This window comes from Rhea americana, unplaced genomic scaffold (genome assembly GCF_003343005.1).
Source record: "Rhea americana isolate MKP2758 unplaced genomic scaffold, rheAme1 scaffold_19, whole genome shotgun sequence".
Classification (NCBI taxonomy): Eukaryota; Metazoa; Chordata; class Aves; order Rheiformes; family Rheidae; genus Rhea; species Rhea americana.
In genome coordinates this window covers 4695182-4710626 of record NW_028186038.1, presented here as the reverse complement: position 1 = coordinate 4710626, position 15445 = coordinate 4695182, and the positions used below count along the sequence as shown (strand labels likewise).

Here is a 15445-nt window from a genome sequence, read left to right as displayed (position 1 = left end):
TGAAGGCTATCTGGTTCTACCTGTGTGCTCCAGGGAAGAGCAATGATTGACCGGAGAAAAGGAGCGCCTGGCTCAGATCTGGCCTGGGGAGGACAAAGACCTGCAGYGGGTTTGAAAGCAGCAAGGGGAGAAAAGAAGGTTACAGGATCYTGGGGACAGATAGGGGATCTGTGATGAAAGGCTGCTAACCCCCTCTTGGTATCCATTGGTACAAGGACATGCAGCAGGGTAAGGGGTGTCATACAAAAGAAAMAGCAGAAAATGATTGTCTTGCTGACGGCTTTAACTATTCAGAGGCTACCGTTATGCTGGATGACAAGACAGTCCAGGTCCTCCAAAACACCACTCAAGCTGAGAGGAGCCTAGCCAAGAATGCTTCAAATTCAATACCACGTGTGGCAGCCACTAGACACGTTCACTTCTTGGATGTGGTCACTGCTCTCATCCTAAATTATCATCAATTATTACTGTGGAATAGAGACAGTCATAAAAGCTGTGCTATTAGGAAGTAACCGATAAGTAGCTTATGCCTTTCTAGTGCCTTCTAATATAAAGACAGATAATACACACACACACAAAATACCCACTTTGAATTCAAACAGCTCTTTGTATGTATTAACATCAGGTAAGAGAATGAGAGAGCGTGGCAACCGCTAGGCAAGCTCTGAACTAAAGAAAAAAATACAATTACACAACATTAATATTATACAGATAGTCTCTATCTGACACACTGAACACAGAGCAAACACAACAGCAAAAGATGACAGACAATCTCACAGGACACAGGCTAGTTGCATTTCTGGCCACCTTAACACATAAGATGTGCCCAGTATAGCTTAGCTTTCAGAGTCTCATAACCTGTGCCCTATCACTGCCTTGTTTATTCATTTTGGATCTTTTGCTCCAATTAGTATTTGAGGAAAGCCATTTTTACTGAAACTAAATTAATTTTCTCCAACTCTCTCAAGATCCAAAACAATTTACTCCAGTGAAAAGACAGGACATTTTCTAAAGAGAATTTCATTTAAAATAAAAGAGAAAAGATGTTACAATGTTGCCTTCTTTCTTCCTTTCAGTAAGTTACAAACATGTTTCTGAAACAAAATTACATTAATGTGTTTACACTGTTCAAATAATTCACTGCCAGCTGAATGTTTTCATAAGGCTTTTGTTTTTAAATTGTTCTTCACACAACTCTTCTCTTCCATAAGAACAACTAGAAATAGCCAGTTTGTAACTGAAAAACTGCAACAGCACCGTTCAAAGAGTATTTTAGGAGAAAATGATATGGTGGGGGGAGAAAAAAGAAAAACTATGAGCACATCTGGCCCCTTCTAGGCTCRGTTTTGCTTACAAAGTATTACCATTTCTATCAATTTAAACAACTCAAATTGAGCAGAAATATCCATGGAGTCGTTGGAGGCCTGTGGCTAGTGGAGTCCCCCAGGGCTCAGTACTGGGTCCCATCCTGTTCAACCTATTCATCAATGACGTGGCTGAGGGGACAGAGTGCCTCCTCAGCAAGTTTGCTCATGACACCAAGCTGGGAGGAGGGGCTGACACACCTGAGGGCTGTGCCACCATTTAGAGGAGACCTGGACAGGCTGGGGAGTTGGGCAGAGAGGAACCTCCCGAGGTTCAACAAGGGCAAGGGCAGAGTCCTGCACCTAGGGAAAAATAACCCTAGGCACCAGTACAAGCTGGGGGCTGACCTGCTGGGGAACAGCTCTGCAGAGAAGGACCTGGGAGTGCTGGTGGATGACAAATTGACCATGAGCCAGCAATGTGCCTTTGTGGCCAGGAAGGCCAATGGTCTCCTGGGCTGCATTAGGAAGACTGTTGCCAGCAGGTCGAGGGAGGTGATCCTGCCTATCTCCTCAGCCCTGGGGAGGCCTCATCTCGAGTCCTGTGTCCAGTTCTGGGCTCCCCAGTACAAGAGAGACATGGAGCTACTGGAGAGAGTCCAGCGTAGGGCTACGAGGATGATCAGAGGGCTGGAGCATCTGCCCTGTGAGGAACGGCAGCGAGAGCTGGGGAAGAGCAGACTGAGGGAGGCTCTGATCAATGTGTACAAGTACCTGAAGGGAGGGTGTCAAGGGGACAAACTCTTTTCAGTTGTCCTTGTGACAGGACAAGAGGCAATGGGCAGAAATTGAAGCACAGGAAGTKCYGCCTGAMCSTGAGGGGGAATTTCTTCACTGTGAGAGCGACGGAGCCCTGGAAGAGGTTGCCCAGAGAGGTCGTGGAGTCTCCTTGTCTGGAGATCTTCAAGGCTCGCCTAGATGCAACCCTGTCTAACATGCTCGAGGTGACCCTGCTTGAGCAGGGAGGATGGACTAGATGATCTCCAGAGGTCCCTGCCAACCTTACTGATTTTATCATTCTACCTCATACTAGTCATTCCTCCAGCTTCTACAAGTAAACTGCATCCTCTGTCTGAGATTGCACTTGTAACCAGTACTTTGGGCACACATTATAGATTAGGATAATTAGTCATTTGTACAGGCTTTAAAACTGGATGCACAAGATGGCCACGCAACGTGCATGCCTAACAAATTCCTAGAGGAGATCATCCACTAAACAATCCCAAGCCAGCTGAGGTGAAAAATCCATCTGTCTGATGACAGACTGTTAATCTGTTATTACCTAAGCTTTGCCAATATACTCCACAAATAACACCATTAGAAAAACTAAGAAAAACTCTGCATTGAAACACAACCAACACTGAATGAGACACTGTGGCTCAGTTACTGTGAAATCTACATTTATAATATCATCCTATTTTTAAATAAATAATTATAGTAAAGGACAACATGAAATAAAATTAACATAGAAATGTAAGAAACAGGTACTTCTGGCCTTCCCCCGAGTGTCATGCACTGATAGCAGAGTATCTTGAATCAAATTTTCTGCAATTTTTTTTGTTAATCTTAATTAAGAAATTAAGAAATTTGTTTTGTTATTTTGTTTTCTCAATTAAGAAATTTGTTAATCTTAATTAGAAACTGAAGACTAGCTAAAGAATCCAGCTGCATAAAGTAATCATTTTGGGAGAACAGAAAAAATGGAATGATATTGTGTAATTAAGGAAGTTAAAAAAAAAATCAATAGCTAATGCATTCCATTACTAGAAAGTCAAAATAAAAATCTAGTGTACTACCAAGGATGAAGCAAATCCAAAAGATACTTTCAATTGTTTTATATTCTCCCCTGACTAACAAAAAGCAAATACTTAGGCTGGGGAAAAAAAGAAAGAAGAAGAAGGGAAAAAAAAAAAAAAAACCTATCACCTTGAGGAATGCAGAAACTGATACTGAAGAATTCTGAAAGTTCATAGGATACAAAGCCAAAATCCTTTCAGAGTGTAAAATTTAGACATCTTGCCCCTTCCATTATTTCTGCTAACCAAAAGCTATTAAGTGGAAATAAATGCAGTTCCCTCTCCCAACACACACACACTACATGATATTTTCACCTAGATGAAAAGTCACATTCATGTCTAATCACACACATAAGCAAAGGCAAAACAATGCAAAAATGAACACAGATTCCATCCAACCAAAATGAATACTTTTGTTGGATGTGCGCTTTTGAAATTTTCTGTAAGAAGAGCTTTCAATTCTGAGRCAATAAAAAAAGTCACTAATATATGCAGTGTTGGTCTTTCTCAGCTCCTCTCTCATRTAGTAATTTTTGACTGCTTTAATATTGCAAGGATGAGCAGTTGTCTGAGGCCAGGGGAACACATCAGGCATATCTTTGAAAGTAGCTGTACATACAACTTTACATAGCAGTATAAGATAAATATGGACCCATTTCTATACTAAGTCATGATCCATGCAAACATAAATGCAGGGCAAGAGCTAGTATCAGTCCAACAACCAACCATATTTCTCATACACTTAAAAGGTTGGATTCTTTCAAAAAAAAAAAAAAGCAAATACATATAATACCTTCAGTAATTTTTCGTTAGTTCCTCAGGACTAATGGTCCACTCGTGACCGTATCAACACCGACTATTAGCCAGAAAGCTGATATCTGCTTAAGCTAACTCCTTATTGTTGGAAGGGAATATGGAAGGATAGCACACATACTTTCTGCCTCTGTTCTTTTGATCTTCTCTCACCTTTTTGTCTTATTTCTCTGACATTTTCTGTCTTAGCCACTATTTCACCATTATGTTGCTACTATAACTTTAAGGTACTCGGGTGGCAGGGGAGGAGAGAATGTTTAATTCACAATTTATTTTTCCACTAATTGGTCTCTGTACTCCTACTAGCAGTGTTAATGGTAAGGAGGGCAGCAGGAATACAAAAGGTAACTTACTGAAAGTTGTAAGATTAATACTTTTTTTTGTATGTTTTAAACATTTCTAAAATCAACTTTAAAGCTTCTGTAAGTACAAACCAAGTCATACTATTCCAATTTCTGTAGTCTTAAGGTATATTTTTTTCCCTGAGAATTACAGAAAAAGTGACTTTGAACCCTAAAAGCCTTTAAACATGATTTTGTACATCTGAAAGTGTGACTAAAAAAAGAAAGAAAGCATCAGACATATATTTCCTATAGAGTAAGTTACAGAATCAAGAAGTAGCACACTGCGCCTGTACAGCACTGCTGAGACCGGAGTTCTACAAAAAGAACGTGAATCTGCATTTCTTCAGAAAGTTCTGTTTCTAAACTGTATTTGGGGTTCTGATTAGTAGGTATTGTCACCAAAAATATCTCCATCTTTGGCTGCTCTGTGCCTCCTTTCCTCCTGTCAGCTAAAGCAGACCCAGCTCTCCTAACCAAGTGTTGCTTAGATCTGTTCTCTCCTTTCCACAGGAATAATTCCAGTGTCAGGCTGGACATTGCCTATACTGATGCTCTGAGATCAGCCAAGCAACCATAAAGCAAAGTTTAACACATGTGAAATAATTCTATTAAGTTCAGACTTGAAGCTCAGTAAGCTTCCCTATAAAATCTGAATTACTGCCTGCATTAGAGAAATAGGAGCACTGACAACTCCTCTTGTACCTAAAAAGAGGGATACAGAATCCAAATGCTTACCCTTCCCAAAGCAAAAACAAACAAACCTGCATAAGAAGAAAAATATAGTAAGTGTTTCCAAACACTCAATCAGAACTTTTTAAAGTGTTAGTGAAGTACTACAGTTGAATTTATACAGGTTCAAAAAAAAAAAGAAATTAAGAAATTGTTATTATAATTGCTATGAAAGAACAAGACAAGTTAGGCAGGTACACAAACCTTTGCACTCCTTACATTTTGTTTGAGGTTTGCTAATGAAGTACCAGAAGAACTGTATGGCATAGAGTAAAACTTCCAATTTTTAAAAAATGTTTATTCTCAAGTGTTAAATAGGTTTCTAAACTGATTCAACAACAGTTACTTGAAGTACAATCAGTAATATCTATGTCAATCAAATTTGGTAAATAATTCAGAGGTGTTCTCTCAGTATTTTAAGGTGTTCTAACATTATGAAGACACAAAGCTGAAGTGATTTTCTGGATTTTCTAATTCTTTTTTGATTTGCTAAATTCACATGCACTACTAGAAATAAAAAACACAGGGAAAACTCTTTTCCTATACCTGACTGTATCAAAATCCCATACTAGAATACTTGTCAGGTTCAGGCTGCTTCTTTCTCTGCAATAATGTTAACTTCTTCACAAACAAGTCTCCCAGAGTAAGTTTCAAAAAATTGATAGATTTTCAGAGAATGACCTTGCACTGTAGAAGTGGGGCTGTGAGATCACATCTGTATTTACACTACACAGGCAACACAGGCTTTGGACAATTTCCCCCCCCACACACACAACTCTGTACATACATTTTCAGACATGTGGCTATTTGCATTCTGAACTCACACATGCTTGAATTCTTTCAAGTATGTATGAAAGCCCCAAACTGTGTTTAGAATTGCCTGGAATTCATCCACTTTACAGCAAGAATGAAAAAGTTACTCAAGTGTCAGCAATCCACCAAATGCCCTTCCTACTCAAGTTCTCAAATATTGGACAAAGTGACTGAGAATCTCAGCACAAAGAAATACTGGCTCTGTCCTCCCTCAGTTGCACCACACAGTAAATGAAATAACAGTGAGGACACAACCACATATCAAGCTTTAAATCAGTGTCAGCTTCACAGGGGAGGGATTGGGGGGGGGGAAGAATACCCATACTGAGAATAGGTTAATCAAGTAATTACTGGAAAGGTGCCACTTATGCAAACTAACTGTACAGTTTAAACATACTACAATTACTAAATTTGTTTTAAAAATTACTAAACAGTGCTAGATTGTATCTGTACAGTTACAGCAGGATGCAGCAATCTAACTAATTCAGAGTTTAAGTGTTCTCTGTAGTCACTCAAAGCAGCTTTAAACTAATAAATTTAGTTTATTAAATTTGAGCACTGTCCCAGAACCAACAGTGCCACAGAGAGGTCAATCCTGCAGCTCTAAGATCCTGGCCATGCAAGAAATGTAGAGATCCAAAGTAAGTGGGGACACGCGGTGGTGAGGGGGAAAGACTAATAGAATCAAGAAAGAACTGGAAGGGGCCTTGAAGACATATCTGTGAGTTTGTGATACATAAAAGAATAAATGATTGCCCCCTCATATTTTATAACCAATATATGTACCTTGGAACAACTCAAGATATATTTCTGCRATATGAACCAAATCTAACAAGGTAATACTAGTTACAAACTATATGGACAGCTGTAACTTTATTTGTTTCCCATGTATAGGTATTTGCAGAGAAGCCTGCATAAAATAGCAAATATAAACTATATTTAATTAGAAGTTCCAGACTGTACAAAAGCAAAATTATTTATGGTATGTCAAGTATTTATTGCCTTTATGGCCTGCAAAGAGAAATCCATTTCCAGTTTAACTTTCTTTGTCCTAGCAAACAACAAACTCTCTCTTACAGTATCTTATTAAATATTTCCACCAATTACAGTTCTGGTTGAGGTAGGATTTTTGTGTGGTTTTTTTGTTTTGTTTTGTTTGTTTTGTTTGTTTTGTTTTCTTTTAAACAAAGCACTAACTCTATAAATGAGTTTGCAGGGATTTATTTTAAAATTCTCTTTAGAAGAGCAAGCCCTCGCAACACATTTTTTTGTTTCAGAGGTATAACTTCAGAAAAATCAACAACCACTCATAAGACAATGCTACAGCTGAGATTTATATTAGGTCTGGATTATTCACAATAAATCTGTAGCTGTGTGGAAAGGCAAATACTATTTGGAGAAGACAGACAAATACCAAGATCTAAACATCTTAACTGAGGAAGGGCTTTCCCTCCACAAAGTAAATATCCAGGCAGACAGACTAAAGTAAGACTTTAAGTAAATACACATTTCTGATAAAGCAAACACTGAAACAACTGTAGACATATCAGTTCTGTTAAATTTTTTTCAAAAAATGAAAAGCAGATTTCATCAGTAATCAAGGAACAGAAGTACTGCATTTAATTGTCATAAACTTCCCTTTCCCCAGGAAAGGCTCAAAGATCTTGGAAGAAAGGATGGGGCAGGGTAGAGGGGAAAGGAATGAGGAAAGTTAAAAGTAGTTACTTACACCTTTAATTTTCCTTTGAGGGATTGAAGTCCTATGACAAAAGGATGAAGTACATCATCTGTGGAATGCAAGATTAAAAAACAGATGATATTTACAGTTTTAATAGACATAGAATTTACATACATGCACAACACACCAAATTAATAATCAACAAATTATTTCATGTATTATGTCAACGTCGGAGCTAATTTATCTTCTTTCTGCTCTTTGAAGTTTTCCAAGCCTTTTTGCCTTTCATCATTTTAAGCAAAATACCAGTGTAACAGGATGCACTTCACAAGACCATACTGTATGACAACCAAGATAAACAAATGCTATCTCAACTCAACAATCTTATTCTTACTCAAGAAACAACATAAGAATATTTTACAGCTAGAATTCCAATAAAGTCAAAATTAAGCACAGGCTGAATGCTTTGTTTTCAGACATCAGTTGCATACTCAAGGTTAGGCACATGACAAACACCTTTCTGACTCACAGATTCTGTGACAAAAAGAAAAAAGCAACAAGCTACACCTCAAAAGGCCATCTATATCTTATAAGCTCAGAGCAGTTAATGAATCAAATATTCACCAGAAAGCAAATGGCAAAAATGCTTTCTTACCCCCACAATTCTCATCTTGATTAACGGTTTCTAAAATAATCCCATGCAAAAAAAATGAGAGAAGACAAAGATGCAATACAAGACAAAGTACAGAAAAAGAAAGTATTTCAAGAGACCTTATAATGCTAGCTCACTTTTGGTTAGAAGTATCCTCTCTCCTCAGTATGATAGACAAAAATTAATCTGCAATGATTTTATCCAAAATAGCAAATTATCCAAAACAAAGAAGAAATCAGAAGAATGCTTATGAATCTTTATCTTGAGCTACTTGGTCATTTTAAAACTAATACCTACCTGCAGCCTGGACTGTTATGTTCTCTACAACAAACATTTCTGATTGTAGCATACAAAATGTTTAGAATATAGTTCCCGTCATGGAAAAATATAAGCAAGGAGACTAGGGAGGAAGGAACGTTCTTTGGCGCACCAAATAAAAAGCTGAGATCTTTAGCTCTAACACATGAAGAGTAGGCAGTGATAAAGACATATTCAGAATAGCTAGAAATTATTTATATAAAATATTTAGAAATATTTTATATGCATTTTTATATTTATATAATATTTATATAAATATTTAGAAATATATACATAAAGTATTTTATAAAATAACCTACACAGAATTGACAGCTGGATTTGTTACAGATTACCTAGAAAAAAAATGTAAAAAGTACTGTGACCAGAGAGTGTGGGCCAGAAGCGGAGAAAAACAGGGAAGCTCAAAAACACCATAAATATAAGCAGAGAATCAGAGGAAGATATCAAAGCAGCAGCCAACAGATTGGATTTCTTTTTTTTTTTTGTTTGTTTGTTTTGTTTTGTTTGTTTGTTTTAATAGCGAGGTTGACAATTAGCAAACTGGTAAGAATGAGGGTACAGTTATGATCCTCAAATTCAGATAAGAGGTCAGATTTGGAAAGACCAGTTCCTACAGAAAAAGAGATGAAAGCCAAACTGGAAACTGTCATACTGACTGGATTGATTTTATCTAGGTTTGTCCCAGACTGATGACCGCAGATGAAAAAGAAGAGAGAGAAAAAAAAATGAGGAGGAGGAGGAGAGTTTCTAGACTGAAAAGCTAAAACCTTTGTGTTGTAACATTAGCCAAAGAAACGTACCCACAAACTGAGAAGAGAAAGGATATCATAAAACAACTGTGATGAGTTACAGAGTAAGCAGGTGCAATACTTCTGCTTGTACCTACAGAATGGCCATAAACGAGCAAAAAGTCATGTGTTTTGTCAATTTTCTTGACAGATACACACGGAAAAGAAAAATCAGTAAGAACCTTTACTAACAGAATTGGCAAGAAAGAGGGTTTAAAAGGCAAGTGAGCTGAGAAAAAATATCAGCTGTTACTGCAGACGTGAGATTCAATTAAATCTGCGTAGAATTGTTTAACTAAGACAATGGCAAAGCTAAAGGAAAAGAAAACTGCTCACAGCGGAGGAAGCATGCCTACTTGCAGGATTTCCACCCGAGATGCTCCATAGTGCAGAGGAGGCAGAAGGGAAGCAGGTGTTCTGCAAGGGTAGAATGAACTGCTGACATATATGCAAGTCCATCACTGACCGTATTTGAGTGTCAAGTCATTGCTTTTGAAAAAAATTAAAAATTCTGTTACAAATATACATCTATCTCCACAAACAGCCTGAACAACAGTTTGAAACAAGCAAAGTTATAGGTTTGTCTTACAGTGTTGCCAAGTTACTTTTTGAACTCAATGCTGACAGTTCTACTAAATACATTTAGACAATACTGTATTTAAGATTAGGTATTCACAGGAGTTGGACGTTTCAGGACTATGATTCATACAGTCATACATCTGCATATGTGATACTTCTACAACTGCACCATAGCATTAGGTATTCTTGCCATATCCTCCCATTTGCACTATGGTTAGTTTGGTTGCTATTGCACTATCACTGTCAGTGCTGAAAATATATTCCCAGAAACAATATGAAATTCATTTTCTAGTGTATGAAAGAATGGCAATCCTAAATTAGCACCAATTACGGTCTTTTCCAGAAGTTAAAAAGGAACAAACAACAAAAAACAATATTACATTTATTTCTGCGCTACACTGTTCATTTGCTCTCTTTAAAATCACACTGCCTATTTAAACTCCTTAAAGTGTTCTCCCTGCTAAGTCTTCACAGGAGAAATTGACAGAAGAAATACTCARTGTAGGAAGGAAATCAAAACTGAAAAAAACTGCGAGACAAAAAATATGCAAACAAGAGTGAGAAAAATCTTACAGCTACAATAACAACTTTATTTATGGTGACAGAAGAAAATATATTTCCAAGTATAAGATATTTTTAGTTCATTCTGTTTGATAGTTTTATTGAAAGTTTTCTTCAAAGTATACAGCATTTCCGTAGAACAAAATAATTCCAGGTACTGTCTTGTAATTTAACATCACAAGGGCAGATCTTACTGGAATAGGTAAAAATAGCACTAGAGAACATGCCAAAGTAGAGTCTTTCCACTATATGGCCACTGCTTAGATTGCAACATCAGCTGGCTCTCTTTTTATAACCTCTTGATTGCCAATGAGCAAGTTACACAGGCAATGTAAAAGGTTTGAGAAAAGTAAGAGCGCGCTCTGGAACTCGCATTCAGCTGAAATCAATCCACTGTATCACTCTGACACGAGCACTCTGTTTCAGCATGCTGTTATTGCCAGTATAAGCTTTATACTCACTTCTAGATCATTTAACACAAATGAATGATGTAATTCAGAATAGGGTTTATTTTTTGTTAAATGTCAGCATAAATTTAGATAATTGTACGCTTTCGTGCTTCTCTTGGCTGCAACACATTCTGGAAGCTACCTTGGCTACCAAGTTCTCCTCACAGCTGCACACGGGCCATCCTCCTATGAACCCCTGCTTTGACCAAATTCTGCATTTGTACCCTTTCTATTCCACTCACCCTGGAACAGCCATTCCATCACATCCGAATGGGAGATTTTTTTTTTTTTTAAGATAACATCACTCACAAGAGTTTTAAAAGTTCATATTAAGAACAGTGATCAAGCAGAAATACTGTTTTGCTAAAAGAAATTCATGCTCTACAGATAATTGAAATTGCACAGCTTTCTAATTAGGTTCAAGGGAAACTGGTATCCTCCTTATCTACATCACCATAAACAAGTTTCTGCCTGTTCATGTCTACATATTGGTATTGACTGGAAATAGCTTTCAAAAGTTATCATGGTGGAGGGCACAGGCAGCGAAAGAAATGTATAAAAAGATACAATATCACTTAGCTCGCACGAAGTTATTACATTTTTCCTCATTCTGAGAAAAATGGAATGAACATCAATATATTAAAACTGCTCAAGTTTGAAAGTTCTACCACAACGAAAAATATTTGTTTTTTACTTGCACACAATGGCCCAGTATTGTAAGTTTGTATAAAAACATATACATTGGTCTGAAGTAAGTTCAGAACCAGAAAGAGATCAGACATTTGACGTGCTTAATCTGTATGCGTGTTTTACAATATGGGTTCTACAAAAAAATCTATAAAAATACAACAGGAAAAATGCACAAATAAAGAAGTGATTACAAAAAAAAAAAAGAAGAAAAGATATCTTCATGGTCTTCTGGAGTAGATTAGACCTAAAGGAATTCAAATTCTATTACAGGCTATTAAAAAAAGGGAAAATACTTGCAGACAGTAATCTTGGAACTGATAAACCGATAATTGCTAGGTAAGTGATGTTAAATCTCTGGGATATTTAGGACAACTTTATAGAATTTGAAACTGGAGTTACAGCCTGTCACAAATGTGATCAACTTTCAGAGAAACATTAAAAGAAAAGTTCTTAGAACAAAGACAAAATCCCCACAAAATTAAATCGTTACTGTGTATCAAAATACGCTTTTTCAGCTGAAAGCTAGTTTAGATGCAACAGTCTCTTTCCTTTCAGCATCTAGTGAAATTAATATTGGCCTTGCTGATCTTTTCTTTTGCATTAAAGTTACAAAGATGTATTATTTTTAAATGATTTTCATTGGAAATAAAATAAGCAGCACATTGCAGCATATTTATAGTAATATATTAGGAATTTAAAAAATAAAAAGGAGTATTATTAATTTTTTTCTTCCCAGAGGCATTGCCACCATTGAAGCTTCCAGTCTAATGGTCTTCCCTACATTTGTTCTGTTACTTTGCAGGACTCTGTGCTCCTCCATAGGTAATTTACGTAACAGTTCCACGGAACTGAAAAGGAGTACGCATATCTTCACCTTTTTCACCATGCTTCCCTTCAGTTTCACAAAGAAATTCTTATGCAAGGTATCATACTGGCTTTCTTCTAAACAGAGAACATTTTGGAAGAAAGCAAGAAGGCCAATCATCCATCTGACCCTCAAGCAGTCCCAGTACTTGGGGGCGATGAAATTAAATACCCTTCATCACGGCAGAGGTAGGAAGAGAGAAGTGGAGAGAGAGCAGTGCCTTTTGTGGTACTCTGATAGACTGAAAAGACTTTCTAGAGATTGTTGAAGGTGTGACCACACTTTGAGCAAACATAATATGCACATTTTWAAATGGTTGAAAATAAACCAAGAAAGTGGACTATGAAAAAAAGAGTATCAAATTATTGACAGAAGTGACAGATCAGAGAATCGGTAAGGTTGGAAGGGACCTCTGGAGATCATGTAGTCCAACATTCAAACAAGGGGCCGATACAGGGATCGAACCTGCAACCTTGGCATTATTAGCACCACGCTGTAACCAGCTGAGCTAAATCTAACCCCTTATATTCACTATAAGCAAATAATTAGCAAAATAAAAGAAAAAATACAGAAAAATAAAAAGGCAGCTTAGTCATATATTGAAGTTTCTCATCATAGACTTAAATTTTTAGCCCTAAAAAGCATACAAAGGTAAATTTCTTCTACTAGAGCACACTACCTTGTATCTCACTCTTGTCAGTCTCTCCAGCTGCAAGGTGTTTCTACAACACTCATTTTTAGAACTGTAGCTTGTTCTCTAGTGAAAAAAAAATTATGTAACAAAAGAACATGACGGGGACTTAGAGTCATTTTTTTAAAGTCTAAACCTCTGAGCCAACTTTAATTAACATGGTTAACCCCATGCCACACCCAGCTGCAAGTCAGTGAAGCAACCTCCCGCTAGTTTGTGAACTAAAAATATACAAGATGTCCCAACTGCTCTTAACCAATACTACGTATTTCAGTTGGAACGCAATATTAATTAACACCTTTTGCCAGTCGTTTGTCAGAAATGAAATATTTTAGGGTCAAACCAATAGCAAGCATGCAGTGTAAGCTGAAATCTGAAATGAAACAATATAATGCAGTAGTAAGACAAAACAGGCAGCACTGCAGTATGCAAGTCAGCATCTGCAGAGCACCATAAATCAGCAAGTGAAATGATTCTGTGCAGCAGTGCAACCACCAACAACAAAAGGTCTACGTCAGAAGACCTGGAGCTATGGGGTCCCATTTTCAGATATGTGTAAAGAAAATAAAGCAAGATCACTCACATGTTCATCACATTCACACATTACTTTTGCCTGAAGTTAAAGCCAATCGGCTGTGATTTAGCTCTGCTTCATTTATGCACGTGCGCAGGATTCATTTAGAACATGCATAGAAGAAATGCAGAATACAGACAGACCTGCAAATGCAAACAAATCCAGTGACCTGGATTTGCCATTGCATTGTTCTATAGGAATCCAAAATTCTTCTACTTTATAATCTTAATCTTATGCCACTCCCCACAAGGAAACAAAATACTTCAGAAAAAATAAAATTCAACTATATTGACTGTCACCTACAGCCCTGAAAAAGAATATCCACTTATGTGAACATTCTGTTTAGTATCTGTTATAATTCTGACCTCTAAAGTCTGCCATGAACATGCTTYACACATTTACAAATTACTTAGTAACAGGGTTTTGTTTATTCTCATCTACTGTACGTATTGCAGCATTTCAGTACACAAGATGACCATATTATAATTAACTGTAAAAGGTCAGTGCACACTACTGCAATAAAATCAACTTTGTGTTAAATAGATGACATTTATAGTACAAACACAATATTCAAGTCACAAGAGTAAACGTGAGCCAGCTGCTTTTCAAAGTAAAACTGTTATTTACAAAGAGATAGTGTATGCAATAAGAGCCAACGACCACTGAAAATTAACTGTTCACAGAATTTTGTCCAAAACACTTTCTTTTCAGAAAGTTCAGAATAGGAACATCACTAACTACATCATCAATACATAAAACCATTCAAAGCATTATACATGTACTTCATGCTGTCTCAAAATTAATGAGACAATGCTTATTCATTGCTAAAATATCTTGTTAATTTGTCATAAAGATAGCATTTTCACCTAATTTCCTACTATTATATCAACTCTTCTTTCAGCTGACTTCATCAGCTGACAGAAGGTTTCCACATCCATATTGAATACATAATGAATTTCTAATTCAGAAGAAATAGTAAATATATTTCGTAATAGAAAATATAGAAGGCTTTTGGATAAACAATTATTGTGTCAATTTGTTGCAATGAAGGTATAAACATGTGTCACTTAAAAATTAAAAATACCTAAAACACTGACTTAAATCATGTTCTAGATTATCAAACTTTAAATTTGGGTTAAATCACACATTTTGATCTTGCTTTGACTATCTATTTTTGTTACTTTCTCCAAATAAAGAAAATTGACTCGTGCAATGTGATATTTTTAAAAGAAACAGAACTCTCACTTATATTTTCTCTTCATGCAGTTGCATAGTCTTTACATTTCTGAATTTTTATTGTTAAAAAATGGCCCTTATAACACAATGACTCCTTCCACTGTTTCAAGCTGTATTTTCATGAAAGTTATTGAAACTAAACTGCACAAAATGTATTAGCTTTGTTTCCAAAGCAAACTAGCTTTAAATGATCACGTTAGCTAGATGTTCTCCTTCCTCTCCTCCAATAACTGATGGGCATATTAGCTTATTTCAGCTAAACAGCTAGGTAGAGGCATCAAGGATATGAAATTCCAACAGGCTATGGAAATAGGAAGAAGCCAGAGTATGGAAGAATTGTCTCCTCATCTCTTCATCAGCAAGCACAAACTTTTCGGTGTGCCAGTCGATCACCACGTGACTAAATCAACCTGAGCAAAAACTCCCTCTTGCCTAGCTGGCAGGCCAAAAAGGTAGGCAAGAAACATGGTAAGAGATGGAGAGGAGGAGTAGAAAGAGCTGTAGG

At 36.8% G+C, this 15445-nt stretch overlaps 1 protein-coding gene across 6 annotated transcripts in view; it reads right to left on the bottom strand.

Moving 5' to 3' along the window:
* RAF1 (Raf-1 proto-oncogene, serine/threonine kinase) overlaps positions 1-15445 on the bottom strand; it is an 80080-nt gene that overhangs the window by 28155 nt on the left and 36480 nt on the right. For 5 of the 6 annotated variants that reach the window (XM_085302425.1, XM_085302426.1, XM_085302429.1 and 2 more), the window contains exon 2: positions 7589-7646. The exons of the other annotated variant lie outside the window; for it this stretch is intronic. The gene's annotated coding sequence lies outside the window, so the exon portion shown is untranslated. The remainder of the gene's footprint in view (positions 1-7588; positions 7647-15445) is intronic. 6 annotated transcript variants of the gene reach the window in all.